The 14554-nt window shown below is 35.0% G+C and overlaps 1 protein-coding gene across 9 annotated transcripts in view; it reads right to left on the bottom strand.

Moving 5' to 3' along the window:
- Positions 1–14554, bottom strand: part of Cdc42bpa (CDC42 binding protein kinase alpha) — a 323243-nt gene that overhangs the window by 190185 nt on the left and 118504 nt on the right. The window lies entirely within an intron of this gene.

The following is a 14554-nucleotide window of genomic DNA, read 5'->3' as shown; positions in this document are numbered from 1 at the left end:
CTTCGAAACAGATTTTATCCAACAAAAAAACTAGTATGTCTTAGCCCTTAGGATCATAGCCTGTTCTAAAACTTGAACATTTTCACATGAAAAAAAAAAATTCTACCAGAAAAAGGAATAAAAGCAAGCATGAAAAATATGAAAACATAAACTTAACAATTTCTGTTCACTGGTTAATTTTCCCTGCTGTAGTTTCTTTACTTTTAAACATAATTTTGGTTTTACTTCCTTATTCCTTTTTATATTTCTCCTCTAATCAATTTAATCGTTCTTATTTTAAATTACCTAAATCCATTATGGATAAGGAGGGTGTCAAGAGCGAGGGAGGGAGGAAGAGAGCAAGGGAGAGGAGGAGAAAGGGAGGGAAAAGGAGAGGGGGGGAAAAGGAGGGAGAGAAGAGGGAGGCAGATAGACAGGAAAAAGGAAACAGAGACTTGATTATCAGTAAATTCAATCCAATGGACACCAAATGTAGTAATGGTTGGTGCACCTCTTTTTCAAATTGAGATAAGATTCATGGTCTAAATACCCAATATGACAGCAAGTATTCTAAAATGTGATTTGACAATGGGAATCCTATATTGCAGTAACTTATTAATAACCCAGTAAGAAACTGTTGACTACCACAAGCCTTTCTCGGTCTAGATGAAAAAAACCTTCCAGCAACACCTGTTACACTATATCCTCTGAGCACATTAGAGAGGAAGATCTCATACTATGCCTCTCCAAACTTAAAACCTAATAGAGAACATAAAGCCAATGTGAAAGTTAAAAATACTTAATAACGAATAGCATCCTATACTTTAAACACAGCATATAATAAACTACCAAGTTATCAATCACTACATTCATAATTTACATTAGTTCATCTCGTTCACCTATACCATCCTTAGGGATGTGATGTATTTTGGAATGGGACAATATTCTATCACAGGACTGAAAGGACTGAGCATTCAGTGGTCTCCTTAAATACGTAACCCATGTCTTATAGCTCTATAAAATATTTATTTATTATTTCTTTGATAATCCCATCCCCTTCATCTTTATCATCTTTTCGAAGTTCTATATATCAATGATCCTACAATTTTCTCCACTGTTCTCTCCAGTATCCACGGTTTCCTCATTTCTCTCCTATTTCTTAGGATATACCCTCAGCTGTATTTTTAATTGCTTCTAATAATTTTCCTTTACATCTATTATCATTTTAATGTCAAAAGTTTTTTTTTATTCTCTGAGGACCCTTTCTTTATAGCATCATAATGTCTTTCATGTATGTCACATGTCCTCTTTCTCTCAGAGATTATTAATGATCAATAAGGAAAGAGATTTTCTTTTCCTTAAGTTATGTTTCCCCCAAGTTTCTTTTCTTCTATTTGTTTATTCTGGTTTAGATTTTTTCACTGTATTTTTTTGATTTGTTCTTTTTTAGATATACATGACAGTAGAGTGCATTTTTACATATTATACATACATGGAGTATAACTTCCCATTCTTGTGGTTTTACATGATATGGAGTTACCCTGGTCATATATTCATACATGAACATAGGAAAGGTATACCCGATTCGTTCTCTTCCTATTCCCATTCCCCCTCCATCCTTTCCCTTTTATCTAATCCAAAAAATGTCTACTCTTCCCTCCTCTCCCCTTATTTGTGCTAACATCCAAATATCAGAGAGAACATTAGGCCTTTGGTTTTGGGGGACTGGCTTATTTCACTTAACTTGATAGTCTCCAGTTCCATCCATTTACCAACAAATGCCATAATTTCATTCTTCTTTATGGCTGAGTAATATTCTCTGGTTTAGATTTTGATCTTTTTTTTTATGTTGGGATCAAAGGCTGGTACATGTTATAAGCATGTTCTATCAGCTACACCACAGCCCTTGGATTTTAATCTTAAAGGTTTACCACAGATTAGAGATCCCTGACTATTCCATTCACATTTAAGAGCACTGTGCTAGAAAGGTTATGGAATTATCTGTATAGTAATCTGGTTTTGCTCCTTCACTGGGAAAATATCTGAACTTCACAGTTGCAGATCTTTCAACTGGTCTGCTTAAAATTCCTCAGAAAAAAAAAAAAAAATCTCCCAATCTCCTGCCTAGAGGGCATAAGCCTGGCCATTGCTATCTTTAGACTCAAATGCGGATTGTAATGAAAATAAATAAATAAAATTTTTTTAAAAAAGAATCAAATGTGGATGGGGGCATAGCAGGTGGTATCAATATTCAAAATGTAAGATTAATTCTTCCAGTAAGTCCCCCATGTTTCAATGGTAAATTTGCCCATACCTAGGTCCTCAAAGGATTTAGAGAACCTTTATTTCACCCTCTCCAGAGAGGAAAGCTTGAGTCTTTCAACAAGGAAAAGCAAGGAGCAGTTGCCCAGCTTCCACCAGGAAGATGATATGGGTATCTAAAGGTCAAACTCTCAACCAAGAATCTTATCAAGATTCAGATTCACTCCCTCCCAAAGTACTTAGCAATAAAAATCCTGTTTTTTGAGGAATCTGCAATACAGAATCTAGTTGTTTCTAAACAAATTAGGTTTGTTTTGAAAATACCATTATGAAACCACTAATTTAAGATTTTCCCCATTAAATATGAAATTTTCCCATCTTTGACCAGTGGTAACCTGCCCAAATTTGACTCCTGAATCCTTCTGACATGACACTAAAAAGTTTTTGCTATTTGGGATGATGAGATGTACCAGGATCATATTGAACATTTATACTACCTCAATCTGGAATTAGTCATTCCCAAGAAACTTGCCCCCATCCATGGGAGTAGTAATATTCAAGGACCATAATCTGTTCATAAAGACGATCACTGTTATTGCTTTGGTCATTGTTTCTTGTCTTTTACATTGCTGTGTGTGTGTGTGTGTTTGTTGTAGGATATGTGAAGATAAAATGCTTCAGAAGTTCATACTGATACTTCCAATTGAATTCAGAACTATAGGTTTTTAATAAAAGTCTTCTGTATTATATCAGCATCTCTTTTCATCTATACCAAAAATCCTGATTCTTAAGGACACTGGGAATGACATAATTAGAATACTCCATAAAGTATGCTTAAAGTTGTGTATTTATTTTACATTATATACACAACAATCTCAAAATAACAGTAATTATACTCACCACTAATTTGTTTACTAAAAACAATTTGAAAAAAATTAAATAAATTGTTCCCAGTTGTCACTAGCTACTTTTATAGTTATCCTATATATTTGTTGTAAGAGCATATAGCAATTCTTCTTTAGCTTTTTTTCTGCTTTTCTTCCACAAAGAACCATTTAATGAGAAACACCAGCCTTCATGCTATTTTGCCTCAGGCCACTTTGATTGTCTGATTTTTCTAGTAGACAGATTCTGCAGGAAGAATTCAAGGAAACAATATACCCCAAGTTCCTGGAACTTGAAACCCTTTGTACATGCCCTTTATACCTGAAAGTCAGTTTTATTCACATTTCTTTTCTGGAATACCATAAATATTCAGTGTATTTCTGTCATAAATCTTTTTATTTTTATCAGTTGAACTGATAAAATATTTTTCTTTTATATAAGTCACTTCTTCATTTTATCCCCCAACAGGATTTATACCTTCTTTTATTTAAAGGTTAAGAGTTATACTAGAATTTTTTATGATCTTTTTCCATTATGTTATACTTCTTAAACACACTAAACATTCATTCATTGAATATAACAACTAAAAAAATTGTTTTAAACAGTTGCATATTTTAAGGCATTTAAGAAGGAAAAAATAAAATTTATAATAAAATTTTTACCATTTATTATTCTTTTCTATTCTTTCCTGAAAATTCAGATTTCCTTCTGCTATCATGTCTCCATATTTTGAAGTATGTTCTTGAGAAATTCTTGGGAAGGCCTGGCACAATGAATTCCTTTGAATTTCCAATATCTGGAAATATATTTTTTCTATGATACAAAAGGAAATTGTCTCTAGGTTCAGAATTTGAGGTTGATAATTTTCTTCTTTTCAATAGTTTGAAGATGCTATTCCACTGTCCCTATGATTTTGATGAGAATTCTGAAACTGTTCAATTGTTTTCCCACACACAAATGGTGTTCTTCTCTAGATGTTTTCAAGACTTCTTTATCCTTCTGTTTTCACGCTTTGATTATGATGCACTATTTATGGTTTCCTCTTTATTTTGATGTATTAAATATGGTTTCCTATTGATTATAATACATTAGTTGTTTCCTATTGATTATGATGTATTAACTGTGGTTTCCTATTGATTATGATGTACTAAGGGTGGTTTCCTATGATTATGACATATTAGGTGTGGTTTATTGTTGATTATGATGGGCTAGGTATGGTTTCACATTGATTATGATGAACTAGGTGTGGTTTCCTAGCATCTATGCTATTTGGGATTGCTGTGATTTTTTTACATTAAAAATTGAATTTATTTCTCCAAACATGAAAACTTAGGGACTTATTTTTTCTGCATGGGATAATTTCCACTGATTCATATTCAAATTACTGATTTATTCTTATGTACTTCCTGTGCTTGAAGCCTTTCAGTGAATTTTTATTCAAAATGCTGTGTTTTTCTGTTTTCAAATTTCTATTTGGTTCTTTTACAGTTTATTTCACTGCTGGGATTTTTCTATCATTTCCCTCATTTCAAATGTGAGCTTTCTGTTTTGTTACTTCATGGAACATACTTAAACTAAGTGCTATTTAGGTCTTTATCCAATAATTCTTATGCCTCCGTTACTCTAGGATTGCCATCAATTAAACATTTTTTTTCCTCCTGAGATTGAATCATAATTTAATTAATTTTCAATATATTGTATACATTGTGAATGTTACATTGGGCTCTGTCATAAAAGTGTGAAAAACAAGTGTTCTAATTTTACCAGTCAACCAACTTGAACTTGTATGTTCACACATATCCTAAAATATGAACAAACCTTGAGAACATAACATTAAGTAAAAGAAGCCAAGACAGTCAGAAAAGACTTTGTTACATTACTTCATTTATATGAAATTTCCAGAAAAGCAAATCTACAGAATACAAAGTAGGCTAACAGTTGCTTAGGACAACTATTAGAAGAAAACAGAGAAGAGGTTAAAGGTACAGGATTTCTTCTGAAACAATGAAAAGGTTATAACATGAATTGTAGCATTGGATGCATGGATCTGTGAATTTACTTTAAAAAAATATATACTTTAAATGAGTGAATGCATGCTATAAGAATTATGCCTCAATAAAGCAATTTAGAAAGACTATTTACACTGAAGAAAGAACTGAAGAAGACCTTAGAATATGGAAAGATCTCCCACACTGTTGGATAAGCAGAATTATTATTGTTAAAATGGTCTTACTACCTAAAGCATCATATAGATTTAATGTAATCCCAATCAAAATACCAATGACATTCTTCACAGAATTGTGGGGGGAGTGGAATTCATTTGCAAGAGTAAGAGACCCAGAATAGCCAAAGCAATCCTGAGCAAGAAGAACAAGACTGGAGGTATCACAATACAGGATATCAAATCATACTACAGAGCTATAGTAACAAAAACAGTATAAAAGAGACATAAAGACCAATTGAATAGAATAGAAGACACAGAGACAAATCCACATAGAAAGAGTCATCTGATACTTGACAAAGGTGCCAAAAACATATGCTGGAGAAAAGATAGTGTTTTTAAGAAATGGTTTTGGGAAAACTAGATATCCATATATAGGAAGACTGAAACTAGATCTCTACACAAAACTCAATTCAAAGTGGATCAAAGACCTAGGAAATTAGACCAAAAACTCTGCAACTGCTACAACAAAATGTAGGCTCAATACTCCAACATACTGACACAAACATTGACTTCCTTAACTAGACTTCTAAGCACAAGAAATAAAACCAAGAATCAATAAGTAGGACAACATCAAATGAAAGGATTCTATACAGCAAAAGAAAAACAATTTACAGTGTGAAGAGAAAATCTAAAGAATGGGAAAGGATCTTTGTTATCTGCGCCTCATATACAGAATTAATCTCCAAGATATATAAAGGACTCAAAAAACTTAACATGAAATAAATGGGCAAAAGAACTAAACAGACGGAGGTAAAAGCCAACTGAGCCTTCACAGGCAGCGGCCACAGGATTGAAACGGGGCGTGGAAGAGACAGTCAGGACCCACCCGTTGCATTGGTCACCCAGCAAAGGGAACGAACTGTCACCATTTGCATGGGATACCACCATGGCAGAGAACTGACGTCACCAAAACGCGGTGGAGGAGACAACTTTATTGAAACCAGCAGCGACAGGTGTGTAATCCCCTAGCCATTCCTCTCCACACAGTGGGGAAACCTTAAGGGCCCCTCCCAGCTCTCCTGTGAGCGCGATAGCCAGACTGAGAGAATCAGGAGTGGCACTGGACTCGTGGCGCGAAACTCCCGCTCCCACCAGTGCTGACAACGGAGGTCTCTTGCACCAGCTACCGGGGGCCTGGCTACCGAAGGGCAAGCAAATTCGCTGGGGGTTCTCAGCCCCAAGCTCTACAAACTTAGGGTCTGAGGGAATGGCAAACAGGGAGAGTGTGCCCAGGCGTTCATAAAAACAGGGCTCCCAGGAGCAGCAGATCGGGCGTGTAGAGAGTATTGTGGTGAGCATCATCAGTGAGCGGGGCATGGCTTGAGGAAAATGGGCAAGTGACTAGACACAAGAGAAGGCCCTAGGAACTCAGGATTGGAGACCCGCCCAGTCTGGGAGGAAGAGCTGCTGCACAGTGATTGATTCCCGCCTACTGAGAAGAGAAGCTTGGCCCAGTGGGCACAGCTCCACCTAGTGGAAGAGAAGTTAATCAAACTCTAAGACTGCATTTATCAATTTTTTTTTTAATTTGGGTTTTTTTATTTTCATTTTTTTGTTGTTGTTGTTGTTTTTTAAATTTTTTTATTTTTTTATTATTTTTTTAATTTTAATTTAATTTGCCCAGACTGAGTCAGGAGGATATACACAATTTGAACAGACCAATATCAACGATGAAATAGAAGAAGTGATCAAAAAACTACCAACCAAGAAAAGCCCAGGACCGGATGGGTATACAGCACAGTTTTACAAAACCTTTAAAGAAGAATTAATACCAATACTTTTCAAGTTATTTCAGGAAATAGAAAAAGAGGGAGCTCTTCCAAATTCATTCTATGAGGCCAACATCACCCTGATTCCGAAACCAGACAAAGACACCTCAAAGAAAGAAAACTACAGACCAATATCTCTAATGAACCTAGATGAAAAATCCTCAATAAAATTCTGGCGAACCGGATACAAAGGCACATCAAAAAAATTGTGCACCATGATCAAGTAGGATTCATCCCTGGGATGCAAGGATGGTTCAATATACGGAAATCAATAAATGTTATTCACCACATCAATAGACTTAAAAATAAGAACCATATGATCATCTCGATAGACGCAGAAAAAGCATTCGACAAAGTACAGCATCCCTTTATGTTCAAAACATTAGAAAAACTAGGGATAACAGGAACTTACCTCGACATTGTAAAAGCTATCTATGCTAAGCCTCAGGCTAGCATCATTCTGAATGGAGAAAAATTGAAGGCATTCCCTCTAAAATCTGGAACAAGACAGGGATGCCCTCTATCACCACTTCTATTCAATATAGTTCTCGAAACACTGGCCAGAGCAATTCAACAGACGAAAGAAATTAAAGGCATAAAAATAGGAAAAGAAGAACTTAAATTATCACTATTTGTGGATGACATGATTCTATACCTAGAAGACCCAAAAGGGTCTACCAAAAAACTACTAGAATAAATGAATTCAGCAAAGTGGCAGGATATAAAATCAACACGCATAAATCAAAGGCATTTCTGTACATCAGCAACAAAACTTCTGAAATGGAAATGAGGAAAAACACTCCATTCACAATATCCTCAAAAAAATAAAATAAAATACTTGGGAATCAACCTAACAAAAGAGGTGAAAGATTTATACAATGAAAACTACAGAACCCTAAAAAGAGAAGTAGAAGAAGATCTTAGAAGATGGAAAAATATACCCTGTTCATGGATAGGCAGAACTAACATCATCAAAATGGCAATATTACCAAAAGTTCTCTATAGGTTTAATGCAATGCCAATCAAAATCCCAATGACATTTCTTGTAGAAATAGATAAAGCAATCATGAAATTCATATGGAAAAATAAAAGACCCAGAATAGCAAAAGCAATTCTAAGCAAGAAGTGTAAATCAGGCGGTATAGTGATACCAGATTTCAAACTATATTACAGCGCAATAGTAACAAAAACAGCATGGTACTGGTACCAAAACAGGCGGGTGGATCAATGGTACAGAATAGAGGACACAGAGACGAATCCACAAAGTTACAATTATCTTATATTTGATAAAGGGGCTAAAAGCATGCAATGGAGGAAGGATAGCATCTTCAACAAATGGTGCTGGGAAAACTGGAAATCCATATGCAACAAAATGAAACTGAATCCCCTCCTCTCGCCATGCACAAAAGTTAACTCAAAGTGGATCAAGGAGCTTGATATCAAATCAGAGACTCTGCGTCTGATAGAAGAAAAAGTTGGCTCCGATCTACAAATTGTGGGGTCAGGCTCCAAATTCCTTAATAGGACACCCATAGCACAAGAGTTAATAACAAGAATCAACAAATGGGACTTACTTAAACTAAAAAGTTTTTTCTCAGCAAGAGAAACAATAAGAGAGGTAAATAGGGAGCCTACATCATGGGAACAAATTTTTTCTCCCCACACTTCAGATAGAGCCCTAATATCCAGAGTATACAAAGAACTCAAAAAATTAGACAATAAGATAACAAATAACCCAATCAACAAATGGGCCAAGGACCTGAACAGACACTTCTCAGAGGAGGACATACAATCAATCAACAAGTACATGAAAAAATGCTCACCATCTCTAGCAGTCAGAGAAATGCAAATCAAAACCACCCTAAGATATCATCTCACTCCAGTAAGATTGGCAGCCATTATGAGGTCAAACAACAACAAGTGCTGGCGAGGATGTGGGGAAAAGGGTACTCTTGTACATTGCTGGTGGGACTGCAAATTGGTGCGGCCAATTTGGAAAGCAGTATGGAGATTCCTGGGAAAGCTGGGAATGGAACCACCATTTGACCCAGCTATTGCCCTTCTCAGACTATTCCCTGAAGACCTTCAAAGAGCGTACTACAGGGATACTGCCACATCCATGTTCATAGCAGCACAATTCACTATAGCTAGACTGTGAAACCAACCCAGATGCCCTTCAATAGATGAATGGATAAAAAAAAATGTGGCATTTATGCACAATGGAGCATTACGCAGCACTAAAAAATGACAAAATCATGGAATTTGCAGGGAAATGGATGGCACTAGAGCAGATTATGCTTATTGAAGCTAGCCAATCCCTAAAAAACAAATACCAAATGTCTTCTTTGATATAATGAGAGCAACTAAGAACAGAGCAGGGCGGAGGAGCAGGAAGAAAAGATTAACACTAAACAGAGACATGAGGTGGGAGGGAAAGGGAGAGAAAAGGGAAATTGCATGGAAATGGAGGAAGACCCTCATTGTTATACAAAATTACATATAAGAGGTTGTGAGGGGAATGGGAAAATAAACAAGGAGAGAAATTAATTACAGTAGATGGGGTGGAGAGAGAAGATGGGAGGGGAGGGGGATAGTAGAGGATAGGAAAGGTAGCAGAATACAACAGTTACTAATATGGCATTATGTAAAAATGTGGATGTGTAACCGATGTGATTCTGCAATCTGTATTTGGGGTAAAAATGGGAGTTCATAACCCACTTGAATCTAATGTATGAAATATGATATGTCAAGAGCTTTGTAATGTTTTGAACAACCAATAAAAAAAAGATTAAAAAAAAGAAAGAACTAAACAGACACTTCTCAAAAGAAGAAATACAAATGGCAAAAAAAGGTATCAAAAAAATGTTCAACATCTCCACAATAAGAGAAATGCAAATCAAAACTACACTGAGATTTCATCTCACTCCAGTCAAAATAGCAATTATTAAGAATACAAATAATAATAAATGTTGATGAATATGTGAGGGAAAAGGTACATTTGTACATTATTGGTGGGACTGCAAATTAGTACAACCATTCTGGAAACTAGTATGGAGATTCCTCAAAAATCTAGGAATAGAACCACCATATGAGCCAACTATCCCACTCCTCAGTATATATCCAAAAGATCTAAAATCAGCATACTATAGGGATACAGTCCATTTGAAGTTTATAAGAGCACAATTCACAATAGCCAAACTATGGAACCAATCTAAGGGCCCACCAACAGGTGAATGGATAAAGAAATTGTGGTATATATACACAATGGAGAATTAAGAAGAAAAAGAAGAATATTATTAAGAAGAATAAATTAGGGCTGGGATTGTGCCTAGCATGTGTGAAGCACTGGGTTAGATTCTCAGCATCACATATACATAAATAAAAAATAAAAGTATTTTTTTAAAAAGAAGAAGGGTGCTGGGGTTGTGGCTCAGCGATAGAGCGCTCGCCTAGCATATAGGAGGCCCTGGGTTCTATCCTCAGTACCACATAAAAAATAAATAAATAAAAGATATTTTAAAAATTAAAAATAAGAAAAGAAATTAAAATTAAAAAAGAAGAAGAAGAAATTATGACCCCTGCTGGTAAATGGATGAACTGGAGACCATTATGCTAAGTGAAATAACCCAGATCCTGAAAGACAAAGGTCAAATGTCTTCTGAGATGTGGAAGTTAGACCAAAATAAGGAGAAAGAAGAAGGCAGGCAGGCAGGCAGGCAAGGGAGTGGGGGTCCATGAAAACAAAAGACAGATCAATGGAGTAGAGAAAGGGGTTTTAGGGGAAGGGAAGAAGGAAGAGAAAAGAGAAGAACAGTGGAATAAATCTGACCGAATTTTATACATATATGAATATACCACAGTGACGCTTACTTTTATGTATATCCACAAGGCACTAATTGGGAAAAAATTTAAATAATTAGAAGAAACAACAGTATAGTAGAGGAAAGGGAACAGGTAAAGGAAGGAGTGGTGGGGAAGGGGAAATAACTGGGGACTGAATTAGAGCAAATTATATTCCATGCTTATATAATTATATCAAAATGAACCTTAATATTATGAATAATTAAAATGAACTAATTTTTTAAAGAGCACACTGTAGCAACTAGCAAGAAAGAAAGACTATTTAGAATCTAATCTCACAACAATTTTTTTTTAAGAGAGAGTGAGAGAGGGAGAGAGAGAGAGAGAGAGAATTTTAATATTTATTTTTTAGTTATCAGCGGGCACAACATCTTTGCTTTGTATGTGGTGCTGAGGATCGAACCCGCGCCGCACACATGCCAAGCGAGCGCACTACCGCTTGAGCCACATCCCCAGCCCCCTCACAACAATTTTTAATGAAGATGAACTGAACACCACTGGTCAGTTATACAAAAAGGTAGAGAATTTTCCTTTTAAGATCAAAAATGTTTGAAGAAAAGTGGTGAAATGTGATGATCATTATTATCCAAAGTACATGTAGGAAGACACGTGAATACATGTGTCTTCATATGAAGTACATGTATGAAGAATTGGTGTGAATATACTTTGTATACAACCAGAGATATGAAAAATTGTGCTCTATATGTGTAATAAGAATTGTAATGCATTCCGCTGTCATATATAAATAAAAATATATAATTTTTTAAAAAGCAGTATCATAAATGACTATTATTAATATTAACTATCAAGGATATAACTAGTGTTATTATAAACAGAGCTAATAAACAAATTCAAAATCTTCAGATCATTTTATAAAAGTGTCTTTGAAGGCTTTAAAATGGAGAAGAAATTCTGTGTTGTTTTTAAAGCTGTTAAATATTCTACCACTATAGATACCTATGTCTACTAAGAACCTTTTTTAAAAAAAAATAAATATTTTCTTTTATAAAATAACAGATAAGTTATTTCTTTGTTTATATCCAACATAAACAAATAAACTGGTCTTCTAAAAATTGTATATGTATATCTAATTCTCTCTATTCCACAATTTTAAAGTACTATATACCTTATAATTTTCTGTGATTCTAATAAGATCCTTTTAGTTTGAAAGAAACTGTGTAGCACTGTTTACAAGATGATATTGTAAGAAACTACCCAAGAAACAGAAATCAAGGGAAGGCACACAGTATCAGCTGGTAACATTTTGGTACCAGCATCAACATTATGATTATATCCACAGATCATCAATGTGGTGCTAGAAAATACCACCAAAGTCCTAATCTTTCCCCCTCTGTAATCTAAAAGTAAAGCACAATATAATCAATACAACATTGTAATTAGCAGGATTTTGTATTTGATTATTAGCATTTTTTTAAGTTATAATTGACAATCTGAACACGAAGTATATTGCTGAGTTTAGTTAATATGTTTAGAAATAACCTGGGGTTTTTGTTCAACCTACAATTAGGACTTACTTTATCATAACCCAACATTTGTCACACATCCCACTTAATGATGTCAAGTCATTAGAAATTACTTCTACCCCCAAATTCTAAAATTCAGCAAATAAATGATTAAAGAGAAAGCATACACCCTTAAAATGTAAACTGCCTCTTCAGCAAATCAAAAATTAGTAATGCTGGAATTCAAACTTTAAGTCGAAAATTTATGTACATCTATGGCAAAGTCTAAAATCTGAGTTTATAGATTATCAAAAGAAATCTGGTGTTGTGGCTCAGAAGTAGAGGGCTTGCCTAGCCTAGCACGTGTGAGGCAACGAGCTCGATCCTCAGCACCATATTAAAAAATTAATTAATTATATTAAATTTTTAAAAAATCTCCTTGAAGATGTTTTTTAAAAATGGGGGGGGGGCAACCACTTTGTTAAAAACACAGGAAAGGATACCATATTTTTATAACATTGTTATGTCTTGTGCTGGGGCTGGAGCTCAGTGGAAAAAGGCTTGCCTAGCACACGAGGCACTGGGTTCAATCCTAAGCACAATATAAAAAATAAAATAAAGGTATTGTGTCCATTTATAACTAAAAATATTTTTTTAAACATTGTTATTTCATTATGTTGTATTTTTATGTATTCAAGTGATATCTTTTACATTAAATTGATGATAAAATATAATTTCTGAACCTTAATGGCCCTTCCCCTGTATAGCTTATTTCCTTTGCCCTTCCTTTCCTTAGCTAAGCTGTTGAAATACCTTCTTCCTGTCATGGACAGGAATCAGGTGTCCCTGATTTGTTTGTTCATCTATTATTCTATTTTATTTTACATCTCTTTCATGTTCAGGTATATAGTTATTACAGCTTTTCTTAAAAACTTATTTTGTCACTTCATCTGTATTATTACAGTTAATCTTCAAGTAATTTCTCAAAAAAGGGGGATATTTCCTCCAATTCTATTTGTGTCTTTCACAGAACAGAATAGCTAGAATATTGGAAAAACAGTACAGACTGAACAATAAGTCCACAATAAATGTATTTATAAAATGAAAAATAAGATAAACATCTGTCCAACTTGGGGACCTGTCTGTGAGGGTGTTTCCAGAGATGATCTGGGTGTGAACTAAGAGAGGAAGGCCCGTCCTGAATGTGGGCAGCAACATCTAAGAGGCTGGAAGCCTGGATAGAACAAAAAAAGCAGAGAGGTAAACTCTGACATGCCTACAAGCTCAATTCTTCTTAAATAGGTATATTATTTTGCTGCTCCTATAAGGGCCTAGGGACATCAGACTCCAGATATGTTGACCCTGAAAGCAGACTCACACAGGTGTCTCTCCAGCGAGCTTATAGGCTTTCAGCCACAGACTTGGGCTGATCATTGGTTCTTCCTCTTCTGAGGCTTCTGGCTTCTTGGACTGAGTATCGACAGATTTCATTGGCTTTTCCCCTATTCTATAGCTTGTCTTTTCATCCTATTGCCAAGGTCTTTCATAGAGAACACATTTTTAATTTTGATAAAGTCTTTTCGTTTTTCTTTTATTAATGATACTTCTGTCGTCACATCTAAAAACTCCTTAGGAAGTCCAAGAACCCAAAATGTTCTCTAGCGTTTTCCTCTCAAATGTTTTACAGTTTTACTCTGTACATTTAAATCCATGATCCATTTAACATTAACTTCTGTATTTCACTAAGTTTGGGGAACTTTGTTTTGTTGCAATGCTAAGAATCAAATCCAGGCAGGACCATACACATGCTAGGCAAGCACTCTACAACACAGCTACATCCCCACTCTATTTTCTTGCCTGATTCTAGCATCTAGAACTTGCTGAAAATTATCTTTCTTCCATTTAATTGCTTTTGCACCCTTGTCAAAATCATCTGGGAATACTTATGTTAGTCTATGTCTAGATTCTTTCTTCTATTCCAATGAATATGTATTTATTAATCCATAATTAGCAATACTATCTTGCTTGTGGTGATGATACAATAAGAGTTAAAATCAGGTAGAGTGATTCCTCCTACTTTATTCTCCTTTTTCAAAATTCTTCTAACTACT

The sequence above is a fragment of the Callospermophilus lateralis genome, chromosome 13 (assembly GCF_048772815.1).
Source record: "Callospermophilus lateralis isolate mCalLat2 chromosome 13, mCalLat2.hap1, whole genome shotgun sequence".
Taxonomy (NCBI): domain Eukaryota; kingdom Metazoa; phylum Chordata; class Mammalia; order Rodentia; family Sciuridae; genus Callospermophilus; species Callospermophilus lateralis.
The sequence above is the reverse complement of the archived record's forward strand: the minus strand, read 5'-3'. Positions and strand labels throughout refer to the sequence as shown.